The 12951-nt window shown below is 37.6% G+C and overlaps 1 long non-coding RNA gene across 3 annotated transcripts in view; it reads left to right on the plus strand.

Annotated features, from left to right (window-relative positions):
• The window catches only part of LOC148116553 (uncharacterized), a 43120-nt gene that overhangs the window by 3431 nt on the left and 26738 nt on the right, over nt 1-12951 (plus strand). For all 3 annotated transcript variants that reach the window (XR_015731094.1, XR_015731096.1, XR_015731095.1), the window contains exons 2-3: nt 7564-7690; nt 9264-9346. This is a non-coding gene — a long non-coding RNA (uncharacterized LOC148116553). The remainder of the gene's footprint in view (nt 1-7563; nt 7691-9263; nt 9347-12951) is intronic.

Below are 12951 nucleotides of genomic sequence, written 5' to 3' on the forward strand. Positions count from 1 at the left end.
GAGTGATCAGAACTTCCAGAGCAGCCAGCAATTTGCAGCTTTAGGGAAAGCAGGCTCTTAGATGCAGTTGGGGCCATCAAAATAGTTCAAGACCTGGAGAAGTCACCAAAGACAACCCTGGAGATTTTTTTTTTTAAATGTTTTATTGTAAGAAATTATAATAATACAATTTTATCCATCCAGTTACATAGTATGGAAAAAGAAATAAATACAAATTGTACATATTATACATAAGTAGATAATCTTTGCAAACCAGTTACATGGTAAAAAAAAAAAAATTTGTTCACATATCATTTTTAGCATATGTATATGTGATGATCTTTGACAATAAATTAGTAAATACATAAATTATATCTTTTGCTTACCCATGTAACCTTTCCTTGCCTTATTATATTTCCTACCATCCACAGTACCTCTTCTCTTACTATTTCATTTTTCTATTTCTTGTACTTGCTCTGGTCTCTTTCCTTTTTATTTCAATTTCCTCTTCTCTAACCACCCGTACCACTTATCCCATACGCTGTAATAATCCGAATCTTCTCTGTCATTAATTTCTAATGTTAATTTATTCATCTCGGCACATTCCATTATTTTGCCGATTACTTGTCCCTTAGTTGGTATATTTTTCTCTTTCCATTGTTGAGCGAAAGCGATTCTATATGCACTGCCAAGTATTTCTTCTTTTTTGCCATTTCCGTCTTCAGGATTCCCAGGAGAAGTGTTTTAGGGTCTAATTCAAAGGTTTCACCTATTATTTCTGAAAGCCAATTGCAAATCATCTTCCAATATTTTTTTGCTTGAGAGCAAGTCCACCAGCAGTGGTAAAAGGTACCTTGCTGGTGTCCGCACTTCCAACACTTTGGGTTTGAGTTAGGGTAAATTTTGGCGATCCTAGCTGGTGCTAGGTGCCACCTATAAATCATCTTATACTGGTTCTCCTTGTAAGTAGTTGCCTTGGTAAGTTTTATATTGTTGTTCCATATTTGATCCCATTCTTCCAAATTTATGTTTTTCCCAATATTTTTGGCCCATGCTAGCATTGGGCCTTTAATCACTTCTTCCATCAGGTCATATTCTACTAAATAGTTGTATATTTTAGCTAATAATTTATTATCTGTACCCATCCAAATTTTATCAAAATCTTTGCATCCCATTTCTATACCGTATTGTTCTTTATCTTTTTTGTATCTTGATTTTATCTGTGCGTATGTCCACCATTCAACAAAAGTGCCCTGTTCTTTTAATTGTTCTAATGTTTTGAGGTTCCCTGCCTCCTCTAGGATTTCTTTATATTTTACAGTTTTACCATGGTCCAGGACATTTGGGTAAATTATCGCCTCCATGGTTGAAAGCCAGCTGGGAATTTTAGTGTAGTGTTTTCGTCTTATTTCTTCCCATGTTGACTTCATTATGTCCCTCAATTTATGTTTGTTGAAATGTGTTTTGGTTTTTTTCCCCGTTTCCCATAAATAGGCATGCCAACCCATCTGGAGATCATGCCCTTCTAGCGTTAGAATTCTTTTGTTCGCTAACGTCGCCCATTCTTTTAACCAAACAAGAATTGCTGCTTTGTGATATGTTTCCCATATTGGTAATCCAAGCCCTCCTCTATTTTTTTTATCTTGTAAGCTCCTAATTGCTATTCTTGGTTTTTTTCCTCCCCAAATAAACTTCCTAATAGTAGTATTGAGTTCACTAAAAAATTTTTTATCAAATTTAATTGCCGCTGTTTGGAACAGGTACAACAATTTGGGTAAGATGCTCATTTTAATTGTCGCTATCCTCCCAAGGAAGGAAATTTGTAGCTTCCCCCACTTCTCTAAATCTTGTTTTATACTTTTTACCAAGGGGACATAATTGTCCTCTTTGAGGGCCAGGTACTTTGTTGAGATCCATACTCCCAAATATTTAACTTTTTTCACAATTTGGATTCCCATAGATTCCTCCAGGGCTTCTTTCTGGTTTTTCGTCATATTTTTGGTGAGCATTTTGGTTTTAGATTTATTTAATTTGAGTCCTGCTACTTCTCCATATTTATCGAGTGTTTCCAATATTTGTATGCCTGTTTCCACCGGTTCTTCCATAATTAGGACAACGTCGTCCGCAAACGCTTGAACTTTATATGTTTCCTTCCTGATTTTAAGCCCTTTGATTTGATCGTTCTCCCTAATCTTCTTCAATAACACTTCTAATACCAATATGTACAAAAGTGGTGACATTGGGCATCCCTGTCTTACTCCTTTACTGATCTGAAATGTTTTGGTAAGTTCACCGTTTACTAAAATATTGGCCCTTTGCTTCTCATAAATCGTATTTATTGTATTTGTAAAATTTTGTCCAAATCCCATTATGTTCAGTTGTTGCTTTATAAACTCCCAGTTCAAATTGTCGAAGGCCTTCTGTGCGTCTAAAAAAACTAATGCCACCTCTTTTTCCGGGTGTTCCTCATAATATTCTATCACATCCAGAATCGTCCTTGTGTTATTCCTAATTTGCCTCCCTGGGAGGAACCCATTCTGATCGCTATGTATTATCTTATTGAGAATTCTTTTTAATCTTTCCGCTAATATATTCATGTATATTTTATAATCAGTATTGAGAAGTGAAATTGGCCTATAATTCTGTATCAATTTGATATCTGATCCTTCTTTTGGTAAAAGTGTAATATAGGCCTCTCTCCAAGATTCTGGTATTTTGTTTTTCGTTAAGGCCTCATTAAAAATTTGGAGCATTCTTGGGAGTAAAATGTCTTCTAATTCTAAATTTTTGTATAATTCCCCTGGGAATCCATCCGGGCCCGGAGATTTGTTCTTTTTCAATTTGGCAATTGCAGTCTTTAACTCTGTTAATGTGATCTCTTTGTTCAACATCTCTTTTTCCTCCTCTCCAATCTGTGGCATTCCCTGCTCCAGTAAATATTGTTTTACTTTCTCTTTGGGTATATCTTCTTCTTTATATAAAGATGCATAGAATTCGCGTGCTATTTCCAATTTTTCTTCCTCTTTAGTTGTGATATGGCCTTCGGTGTCTTCTAGTTGGAGAATAATTCCTTTCTCTCTCTCTTTTTTGATTCTGTAGGATAACCACCTTCCTGGCTTGTTGGCATTCTCGAAGTAATATTGTTTTGTTCTCTTAATATTATATGCTAATTTTTCTTGATCTATTATATTTAATTTATGGCGAATGTTCATCCAGTTTTCTTTTGATGTTTCATTGTCAGGGTTTTGTTGCGCCTCTTTCTCTGCCTTTGCCAGTTGTTCTTGCAATATTCTTTGAGTTTCTCTCCTCTCTTTATTTCTGTATGCTCCGTATGATATCATTAGGCCTCTTAAATAGGCCTTCATCGTGTCCCAGATTATCCCCCGGTCCATTGGTTCTTTTTCATTTTCTTCGAAAAAGATTTCTAACTCCCTCTTGACTTTATCAATATTTTTTTTATCTCGCAGAAATTGTGTATTCATTCTCCATCTTGTGTTTTTTCTCTTATATCTACTTTTCCATCTGATTTCCAGTGGATTGTGGTCTGCCCAGGTATTGGGTAAGATTTCCGCTGACGCAATGTCCATGCCCAAGTTCCTGCTTACCCATATCATGTCTATTCTAGACCATGATTTATTGGGATTAGAATAAAAGGTGTATTGTCTCTTATTTGGGTGTAGTGTTCGCCAGATATCTACAAGGTTTAATTCATCCACTAAGTCGAAGAAAGTTTTTGGTAAATTTTTCCTTATTTTCTTTTGGCCTCTGGGTCTTTTGTGATCTTTGTATGCATCCGCCACTCCGTTGAAATCCCCAATAATGCAGATATTGTTGTTATCCAGTCCTCTTATTATTTCTCTTGTTTTGTTATAAAACTCTTTCAAATTTTTGTTTGGGGCGTAGATCGCTGTTATTAATATTGCCGAATTGCCCCTCTCAATTTCAACAATTAGTAATCTACCTTTGGGGTCTGCATATTTCAGTTCTGTCTTCATCTCTTTTCTAATATATAATGCCACCCCTCTCTTTTTCTTCATGGCTAAAGAGGTATAAAGATTCCCCAATTTTTTATGTTCCAAATATTTTATGTGTTCTTGTTTAATGTGTACCTCCTGAAGACAGACTATGTCTGCATTTTGTATAACTAATTTGTTAAAGAAGGTTTTTCTTTTTTTATGATCGTTAAGTCCATTTACATTAATCGATAGGATTTTCCAATCGTCCATCCTTGTTGCCTTGTATTGATTTACTTAAATTTGAGGTTGGTATTAGCTCGAACTGCTCTTTGAGGTCTTTGTTTCTTCCCTGCTTCGCTGCTTTCTTTCTCTTCCTTTTCTTTCTCCTCCGTGCTCTCTTTCCCCGTCGGGACCTCTTCTTGGGATCTTCTTTGGGTGAGTTCTTCTTCTGTAGTAGCAGCTTCCAGTTCCTCTTTGCTACTTTGTTCGTCTTCTGACCCTCTCAGTTGGTCAAGAAATTTTTGAGCCTCCACCAGACTATTTATTTTAATTCTCTTCCCTTGCCAAGTAATCAGCATACCCTCCGGCAAGGTCCATCTAAAAAGTATATTCCTTTTATTCAGCTGCGTGGCCAGGAATCTGTAGTCTCTTCGTTGTTCTCTCACCCTCCTCGGCACTTGCTTCAGAACAATCACCTCCTTTTCCTTATAATTAATCGGTTCTTCTTTTACCATTTTATAAAAGATATCCTTAACTTTCTTTCGTGCGAACCTTATATGTACCTCTCTGGGTAGTTTGTTCCGTCTAGCGTAATTCGTCTGTACTCTGTACACCTCGTCCAATTCTTTTATTATGTCGTTTGGATCCTGTTGGAGCACCTCCGCTATTAATTCCGCCATTACTTGTCCTAAGTTTTCGTCCTTGTCTTCTGTAACGTTTTGGAAACGCAGATAGAAAGAGGCCTTGTCCATTTCCAACTGCGTAATCGATTCCTCCAGATCCCTATTCTGGGCCATTAATTTTTGATCTACTGTCTCTAAATCTTTCTCTTGTTGTTCCACCTTAGATTCTATTTTTTGTATTCTCTGTTCGTTCCTTAGAATGGCTTGTTGTATGTCACCCATTTTCTGGTCAATGCCTTGTATGTCTGTTTTCATTTCCTGATGATTATTAGACATTTTCTCTTGCATTAAGAGCATTGTCTCTTGAATCATTGCTAATGATGCCTGCATCGCTTGCATTGTTGGGATCACTGATGTTTTCTCAATTTTTGGTAGCCCTTCCATCGATTTTTGGGTTGCAGGGGATGACATTATAATTGTGGGACTTGAGACGCTGGAGGTTACTTTCTTTCCTGTTTTTGCCACAGTGGATGCAAGACTTGTCATCTCCCTAAGCACTTTCGCCTGTTCTTTGACTATCCTTTCTATGTTCCTCCAAACCGTCATCCACTAATTGACTTCCCTTGCTTAGTTTAACAGTACTAAAGAAAAGAAATTTTTTTTAAGATATTCCCAATTTACAAGACAAGTAGAAATAGTATAATCGACCTTTTCTCCACTATGCTGCCCACTACTTAGCTTTGTTGACTAATCATTATTTGAAAGCTGTGTTTCTAATTTAGCTCAACTCCTAATTATCAATTAATTAGATTCTCAATTCTTAGAAGGAAAATACCAATATATATAATATATTATATAATATAATACCAATATATATAATCAATAAATTAATACTCAATGTCCAATCAGTAGACCCTTAATTAATTAATGTTATAAATTAAATCACTATTTTATAAAGTTAATCCTTAGTAATATTAAACACAATAGTCAATCAATAGTCAATCAATAGCCACTCTATGCTCACAGCAATGAAAAATAGAAAAACAAGACACAAAGAGTAGCTGATAAATAAATGATAGATATATAAATAAGTAAATAGTTAAATAAATATATATATAAATAGGTATATAGATAAGTATATAAATAGGTAAATAAATAGAAGATAATAGGTTCTAGTATGTCTATACAGGTATTTAGATATATTAATTAGCTATGTTGTATTACTGCTTTTAATACTTTGAATATATAAATACTTTGAATAATTTAAATACTTATATAAATATTTTGAATACTTTGAATGTATAGAAAAAAAAAGAAGAATAAATATGTATATATTGTAGTCTTAGGCTATTTTTAAAGTAATAACAATATGTATTAATACAAATTTAAATTCAGGTCTTCTTAGTCCCTTCAAGTGCCACACTTATTAAAGTCTATGCAAGAAAGTACATTGATTTAATATCACCCTTCTACTTCTCGCTTCTTCAAGATCTCCAGCACCTTGTAAAAAATAAGTTTAATTATTCCATTGTTCTCTTCCTGGTGCTCCTTCCTTCCTCTCTGGCTCTTCGTTATTCCTCTTGTTGGTATCAAGTATGGTTGCACTTCCGGTCCTAAATTTCCGGTCGTTCTCCTCTCCAGTCAGCAGAATCTCTTCCCCACGTCCTTAGAGCTCGATCTGTGCAGCAAATTAAATCCAAAAAGGTAGTGCCACTGGTCCGCTTGCCGATCTTTCCTCCTCCTTTCTTGCCAGCCTGTCTGCGATCTTTTTAGCTGTCAATCCTCCTCCTTTCTTGCAGTCGCCGCTTTTTTCCTCTTTTGAGCCCTTCCACTCCGACCCGGCCAGCGAAGCTTTATCCGATCTTCCGATCTCAAGCGCGCTCTGGAGAAAGTGGTTGCTGGTGTACTCGCCTCTCTTTCCCGGAATCTTTGCTTCCCCTCTTGTTGGCTATCGTGGCTTCGGGTCTGCCATTAAGAGGCAGACGCGCCCCGTTAGCTTGACAGTGGAAATCGGTCGCGCCGGGTGGGTTTGCGCTCCGCCACTCGACTCACCGAAGCCCCACTATTATCCGCGAAGCCCTCCAGGCTTCCACGCCTCGAACGGTCCCCAAAACGTTGCGTTAAATGGCAGTGGGAGAGAGCGATCATTCTCACCACGCCATAACACCACGAGTCACCAAACCGGAAGTCGCTGAATCAAGACAACCCTGGAGATTATGTGGTTGTTCAACTGCAGCTGAGCAACAGGAGAAATCAACTATTGTGAAGTGCTGAGCCCTAGCCTGAAGGCACCAATACTCAAATGTTAGGAACTGAGTACTTGTGTGACAATTGCAGATATCTATGTTTGGCTGCTGTAGCTTTCTTTCTTCACGGATTGATGATGATTGTGCCAGCAACCCAGATGCAGCTAGGCTCAGTGTGCTGGAAATGAGCAGAAGTGGGACCCGAACAGCATCCAGAAGACTGGCTTAAGTCCTGTGATTTCTGCAGAGTCCACCATTTGGGGAAACAGCCAGCTTGCCTCCTCCATGTGGTATTACTGGAACGACAAGAAACTGGATGATTGGTTTTCAAATCTATATGTTCGTGACAGCAGAGAATGAGACAATTGGGACTGTTGATCTGCGGTCTTAAAAGATGCTGAATGTTGTTGTTTTTTTCAGACTGGGTTTGATTGAACCAAAGGGCATTTGCCTTATTTCTGAGGTTGAAATATGGGGTGGTAGTATTCTCTTGCATCCTGTCAGTTTGAAGTGATATTCATAAGACTTTTTTTCTTCCAGATTAATCCCTCTGACAATAGTTTTAAAACCAAGCGTGGTGTGGATATTCTGGCATGCATGATAGGAGGATAGTATCCTTTTGAAAAATAAATTAAAAGATTAGAAAGATCTATGTTTGCATCAGACAGTAAGTATCTGTGATGTAGACTTAGATCCCTAATTTTTGGCTAAAGAGGATTGGTTGGGATGTATGTTGTTTTCTGTTAAGGACTTATTAATTGTATCTAGTGGCTTCAATAAAACAGATAAAATATTGTTAATTTAATTGCAATTATTTTCCATATTTTGCTAATTTACCAGAGGAAAAAAATCTAATTGATTCATTACTGCTGAATAAAATTCAGTTTGTTACAACTGTAATGTCATAGCATAGGATGCAGTGGTGGGATTCAAAAATTTTTTACTACCAGTTCTGTGGGCGTGGCTTGGTGAGTGTGGCATGGTTGGTGGGTGTGGCTTGGTGGGCATGGCAGGGGAAGGATACTGTAAAATCTCCATTCCCATGCCACTCGAGGGGAAGGTAACTGCAAAATCCCCATTTCCTCCCAATCAGCTGGGACTTGGGAGGCAGAGAATAGATGGGGGCAGGGCCAGTCAGAGGTGGTATTTATCAGTTATCTGAACTACTCAAAATTTCCACTACCGGTTTTCCAGAACTGGTCAGAACCTGCTGAATACACCTCTGATGGGATGCCTTTTAAGTATATTGTCTAAGGTCTGTGGTAGCTTTTGGTCAAATGAAAAAAAAATAGGTGATGTTATTTCACCTTTTTTTAAACAACATATTATGATGTTTATTAGACTCTTTTGCTAAAGAGAGAGGTTTCATTAATTTACTATAATTGCTTTTTTAATTTACTATAATCACTTTATTGCATGTGATCTAATTCACTTGTCTGGAATGATAAGGGTCTCCTGCTTGTGCAGGAGATTGGACTAGAAGACCTCCAAGGCTGTTATTCTGTTATTCTGAGGCACAGTTGGCTTGCTTGGATCTGAGGCTTCACTGAGCATGTGAACAAAAATAAGTCAGTGATTCTGAAATGCTAGCTGGCCCTGGGATGGTTAACTTACATCTGGGAATTGGATGTGATTTTTAGACTTGGGTGAAAGCTAGCAAGGTTGTGAGGGAATGCTGGTGTGTTATGAGCCAGATAGTAACATCTTGCTGGTGTCAAGAATAAGGAGATATAACAGGATGCAGGGGCTGAACTGCTCTCAGGGAAAATGTACTTAATATCCTATATAAATTCTAACTCCCTGGGTACATCCCCAATGCATGATTTTAAGATCTTCAGTGGCCTTGGGCTCAGGCTATTGCTGCTTACTGCCAAATCAGCTTGTAGTAAGACTGAAATATCTCTAGAAGGATGTTAAATTAACCCTTCTGGATGTTCATATGCTTTCAGATCCTATTTTATCCCTTCACCATTAGAACAAAGCAGTCTGAAGGAAACCTGGATGTGAATATCATGGAAACATAGGATTGTGGAGGGGGAAAAGACCACAAGTATCAGCACGATTGTAAAATAGATTATCTTAATGCACAGGACATAAAACTCTCTTTTAAGCAAATGTGAATTACAATTCATTTTCAGTCCTGTTAGAAGTCTGGGATAGAAGGGCAGGAGGTCAAAAAGAGAGAGTGGGTCCATCATACTGAACCCTGCCACACTTCTATGCTTCTCTGTCTCTCATAGTCTGCAGAAAATCTGAAGACACCTTCTCAGTGAAATTGGCTACAAGAGGTTGTTGCGAAGACAAAGCAGAACAGAGAGAAAAAGTGGGAAAGCAGTTTATATAAATGAAATTATATGGTATAGTTGAAAATACTCAACCAATATGCATGACTCACAGACCAGAGGGAATTTGTAGGCCATCTATAGTTCAATCTGCTGGTCAAAGCAGGAAAACCAGATTGGAAAATCTCCAAGGTTCCTTCAAAATAAATCTTGATCTAAAGCTCTGCAGAGAGAAAAACAAAAATCACATAAGAGTGTAGGATTATTCCGAGGCCAGTGCAGCTTCGCTTTCTGTCATCACAGTGCATGACGCAGCACAAGTCCATTGTTCATGTGTCACAGAACTGATTGGCTTTGACTACAGTCTACAGCCCAGTCTCAGAATGTGCTCTACTGTATATAATGAGACAAAGTTCCAGATACTCTGTGCCGAACTGTAGACATAATCTGTAGATTAGTGAAGGTTACTATTTTAATTGGTAAGGGTGTAAGCCCTTGCTTCTTTCTTTTACAGCCGAAGTATTACTGTAATACAGAATAAAATAAAATATTTTAAATGGCCATTCTTTCTCATTGTAAGGGGAAGCATGTATTACTTAAAATAACTCACATTTCCTTTGACTTCTCAAACAAGGTTCATATTAGAGGTTGGAAAAATGTGCACGTGTTTTTAAATATAGTAAGCGAACAAACTTGTGCACTTGCTATAAATGGCGAAAGAACCAATCAGCCAAGGTCTGATTCAAATTTGAATTGCATGATTCTATGTGGATCTATGCTTAGAGGTTTGAAAACAATCAGATTCAGTTCAAATTGAATTGGGATTCAGTTCAATAAAAGAATTTGGCCATTGTCTCTAGCAGAGAAATATCAGAACGCTTGCCACTGTTTCAGGCAAAGTGGGATGAAAAAAAGTACCAGTTATTGAACGAACACCCGCATGTCCCATGCACCTTTCGCAACCAGATCCATCCTTCTCTGTGCAATCTTCTCAACTCACAAGGCACCTCTTGTGAACCCTGCGCACCATTCCTGATGAAAGTTCTAATCACTCCTTTGATATTTATTCCTTGTGTGTGAAAGAGGAAAAAATATATACCTGGTGTCTTCAGTCTTGTTGATTCAAAGGTTCCTAATAGTTAATAAAAAGTTAACAAGCAATTTCCAAAAGTGATTAGAAAAGGAAGTATGTGAACCCAGTGTCTTTTTGAAGGTGCCAACCATGGTTTGAGCAAGATGGCTATTCCCTCATCTTTCAGAGCAATAAACCTACCAGCAACTGCTGTCTTGCAGTTTTCTCATGAGAAGCAACTGTCTGGAGCACCTGTGGGCAATCTCAAGTCCTCTCCTTGTCTGGAGAAGAATTATGAAGAGCCCATCTACTTGCCCGCTCTTCTTTCCACTGACGTTCCAGGGATTGCTTTAAGCATTGCATTTATATCTGTGGAGATTCTCAGTCATCCAGGTCATAGTTGTCTTCAAGGTGCTTTTTCAAAAGGCAACTGGACTGTTTTTCTTCCTCGAAAAAGAAGAACAAAAGGTTTTGTTTCTCATCCAAGAAACTTCATCAGTTGTGATGGCAGGGGGAATAGAAGGATAGATCCTGGCAGTTGAGACTGGATGGTGGGGGGATGGAAGAATAGGTTCTGACTGGAACCAGTCAGAACCTATCCTTCCATCCGCTCACCAGCCAATCCCCACCCCCATTCCTTCCATCCCCCCATCATTCAATCTCAACTGTCAGTACCTAGCCTTCTATCACCACCAGCCTGCCATTACAACTGGTGAAATTTCTTGAATGAGAAACAAAATGTTTTGTTCTTCTTCCTCAAGGAAAAGAACAGTCCAGTTAATTGCCTTTTGAAGAAGCACCTTTGAGACACTGCATTTGCGGTATACTGCAGTGGAAATAAATACCCTGTATAATGTACACTACTGATTGGGTTTTGCAATGAATTGATCTGAGTCCCTCTCATTCTGCTCCTCCTCTCCCCAAACAAACCTGCCTGAGTACATTTGAGCAGAAGAATGAGAGAGAGAAACAGCAGAGCAATAGCCCTTCAAGTATTTTGATAGGCAGGGCTTTCAAAAATAATGAAATCCATTGGCTGTAGATTTGTCAGTATCAGTATATCAATATTAGAACACATACACATTCAATCTGTGCCCCTTCCAACTTTATCTATATTTGGAAAGGAAGTTGAAACTTTGCTTAAAAATCTAACAAAGTGCCTACACACTCTACAAAATTTGAAGGGATGTGATTCAGGATATCGAATCATTTGCAACATTTAGTCTGAACTTTGAATCAAATTACTCATTTGGAAATTCACACAGTCCTACTAATTAATTACATTTTCCTTTGCTGAGTTGTTTACAGCTTGAAACTCCTATTCCATTGAAGCAGAGTTGTTAATTTGAGTTTCTGGCAACCTCTTCCCATGTTGCTAAGGGACCATGAGCATCACACTTGATTTTAGATAAATAGAAATTTTATTTTTAGACAGTTCATGCAATATTGACTAGATTACATCAGAGGAAAAGGAAAGACATCAGCAATAAGTGAGGATAAGGAGTTCAGTCCTATTTTTATCTGGGAGAACTAACTTTACTACTTCCTCATGTTGGCCAAGTTATCAAGATGACCTCTACAAGCCAATGCAGCCAGTGTTTTTTTCTTATTATTCTTATCACAAAGAAATCCATCTTGCTGATGGCTGTGGAATCAGAAATAAAAAAAAATCCTGCACTCATACAGCATAATGCAAAATTCTTCAGACATACATCTTTGTAATTAATTGGGGGTTTTTTTTCCACCTACAAAGATTTAGGAGTTAAGTTGTCATTGTATTTATGAATTCCAACACTAATAAATAACATAGTATGGATTTGTTGAAGTTGTGGGACCCAACATAGTTTCACCGTGCGAAAATTGAATGGTGTGCATAAATAAAAATTACAGCTCTAAAACCCTGAGGTGCAAAAATCTGGATTACCACCAGATGGAAGCAAATAGAAAATAACTAACTCATTGTTGTAATCTAGCCTAGTGATCTTTCCGGGGGGGGGGTGTTAGCCCATAGATGAAAACCCTACTAAAACTGGCAGGGAATTATAATATATCTCCTGCTGATTTACTTGAGTGGGATTTGATAAAGCCAAGTCTTGGTGTGAAGTTACAGCTTTTTAAAAGGAATCAGCTTTGTACCATGATTTGATTTGTAGGTTGTGAAAGCAATGAGTTGTAAAGAGGAGTCTTAAACTCACAGTATCTTAAAATAGTGTCTAATCCCATGTATCTGAAAAACCAAGGAAGCAGGAATCAGATTTCAGGAAGATATTATTAATGCAAGTCTAGGATAAAAACAGAATCTTGAAAACTGTAAAAGTAAGTTCCTAGCCAATGTTCTTGTATGTTAATTAAAGTGGGATTTCTTTAAAACACTTTTTCCCACAGCCTCTCACATCTAGACATTTATTTAAACAATTACTGAATAATAGATTTCGTATAGGTTCTGATTGATGCTGCAAATTACATTTGTGATAGCTGCCAAAGTTTGTACAGGAATTTCTAAGAACCTTTGCTTTTAAGTAGGGTCCTTGAGGGCGATTCTAGGTCAACTTCATCTTAGACTCATTCCTAATT

The sequence above is a fragment of the Pantherophis guttatus genome, chromosome 1, assembly GCF_059756535.1.
Source record: "Pantherophis guttatus breed Tessera chromosome 1, ASM5975653v1, whole genome shotgun sequence".
Classification (NCBI taxonomy): Eukaryota; Metazoa; Chordata; class Lepidosauria; order Squamata; family Colubridae; genus Pantherophis; species Pantherophis guttatus.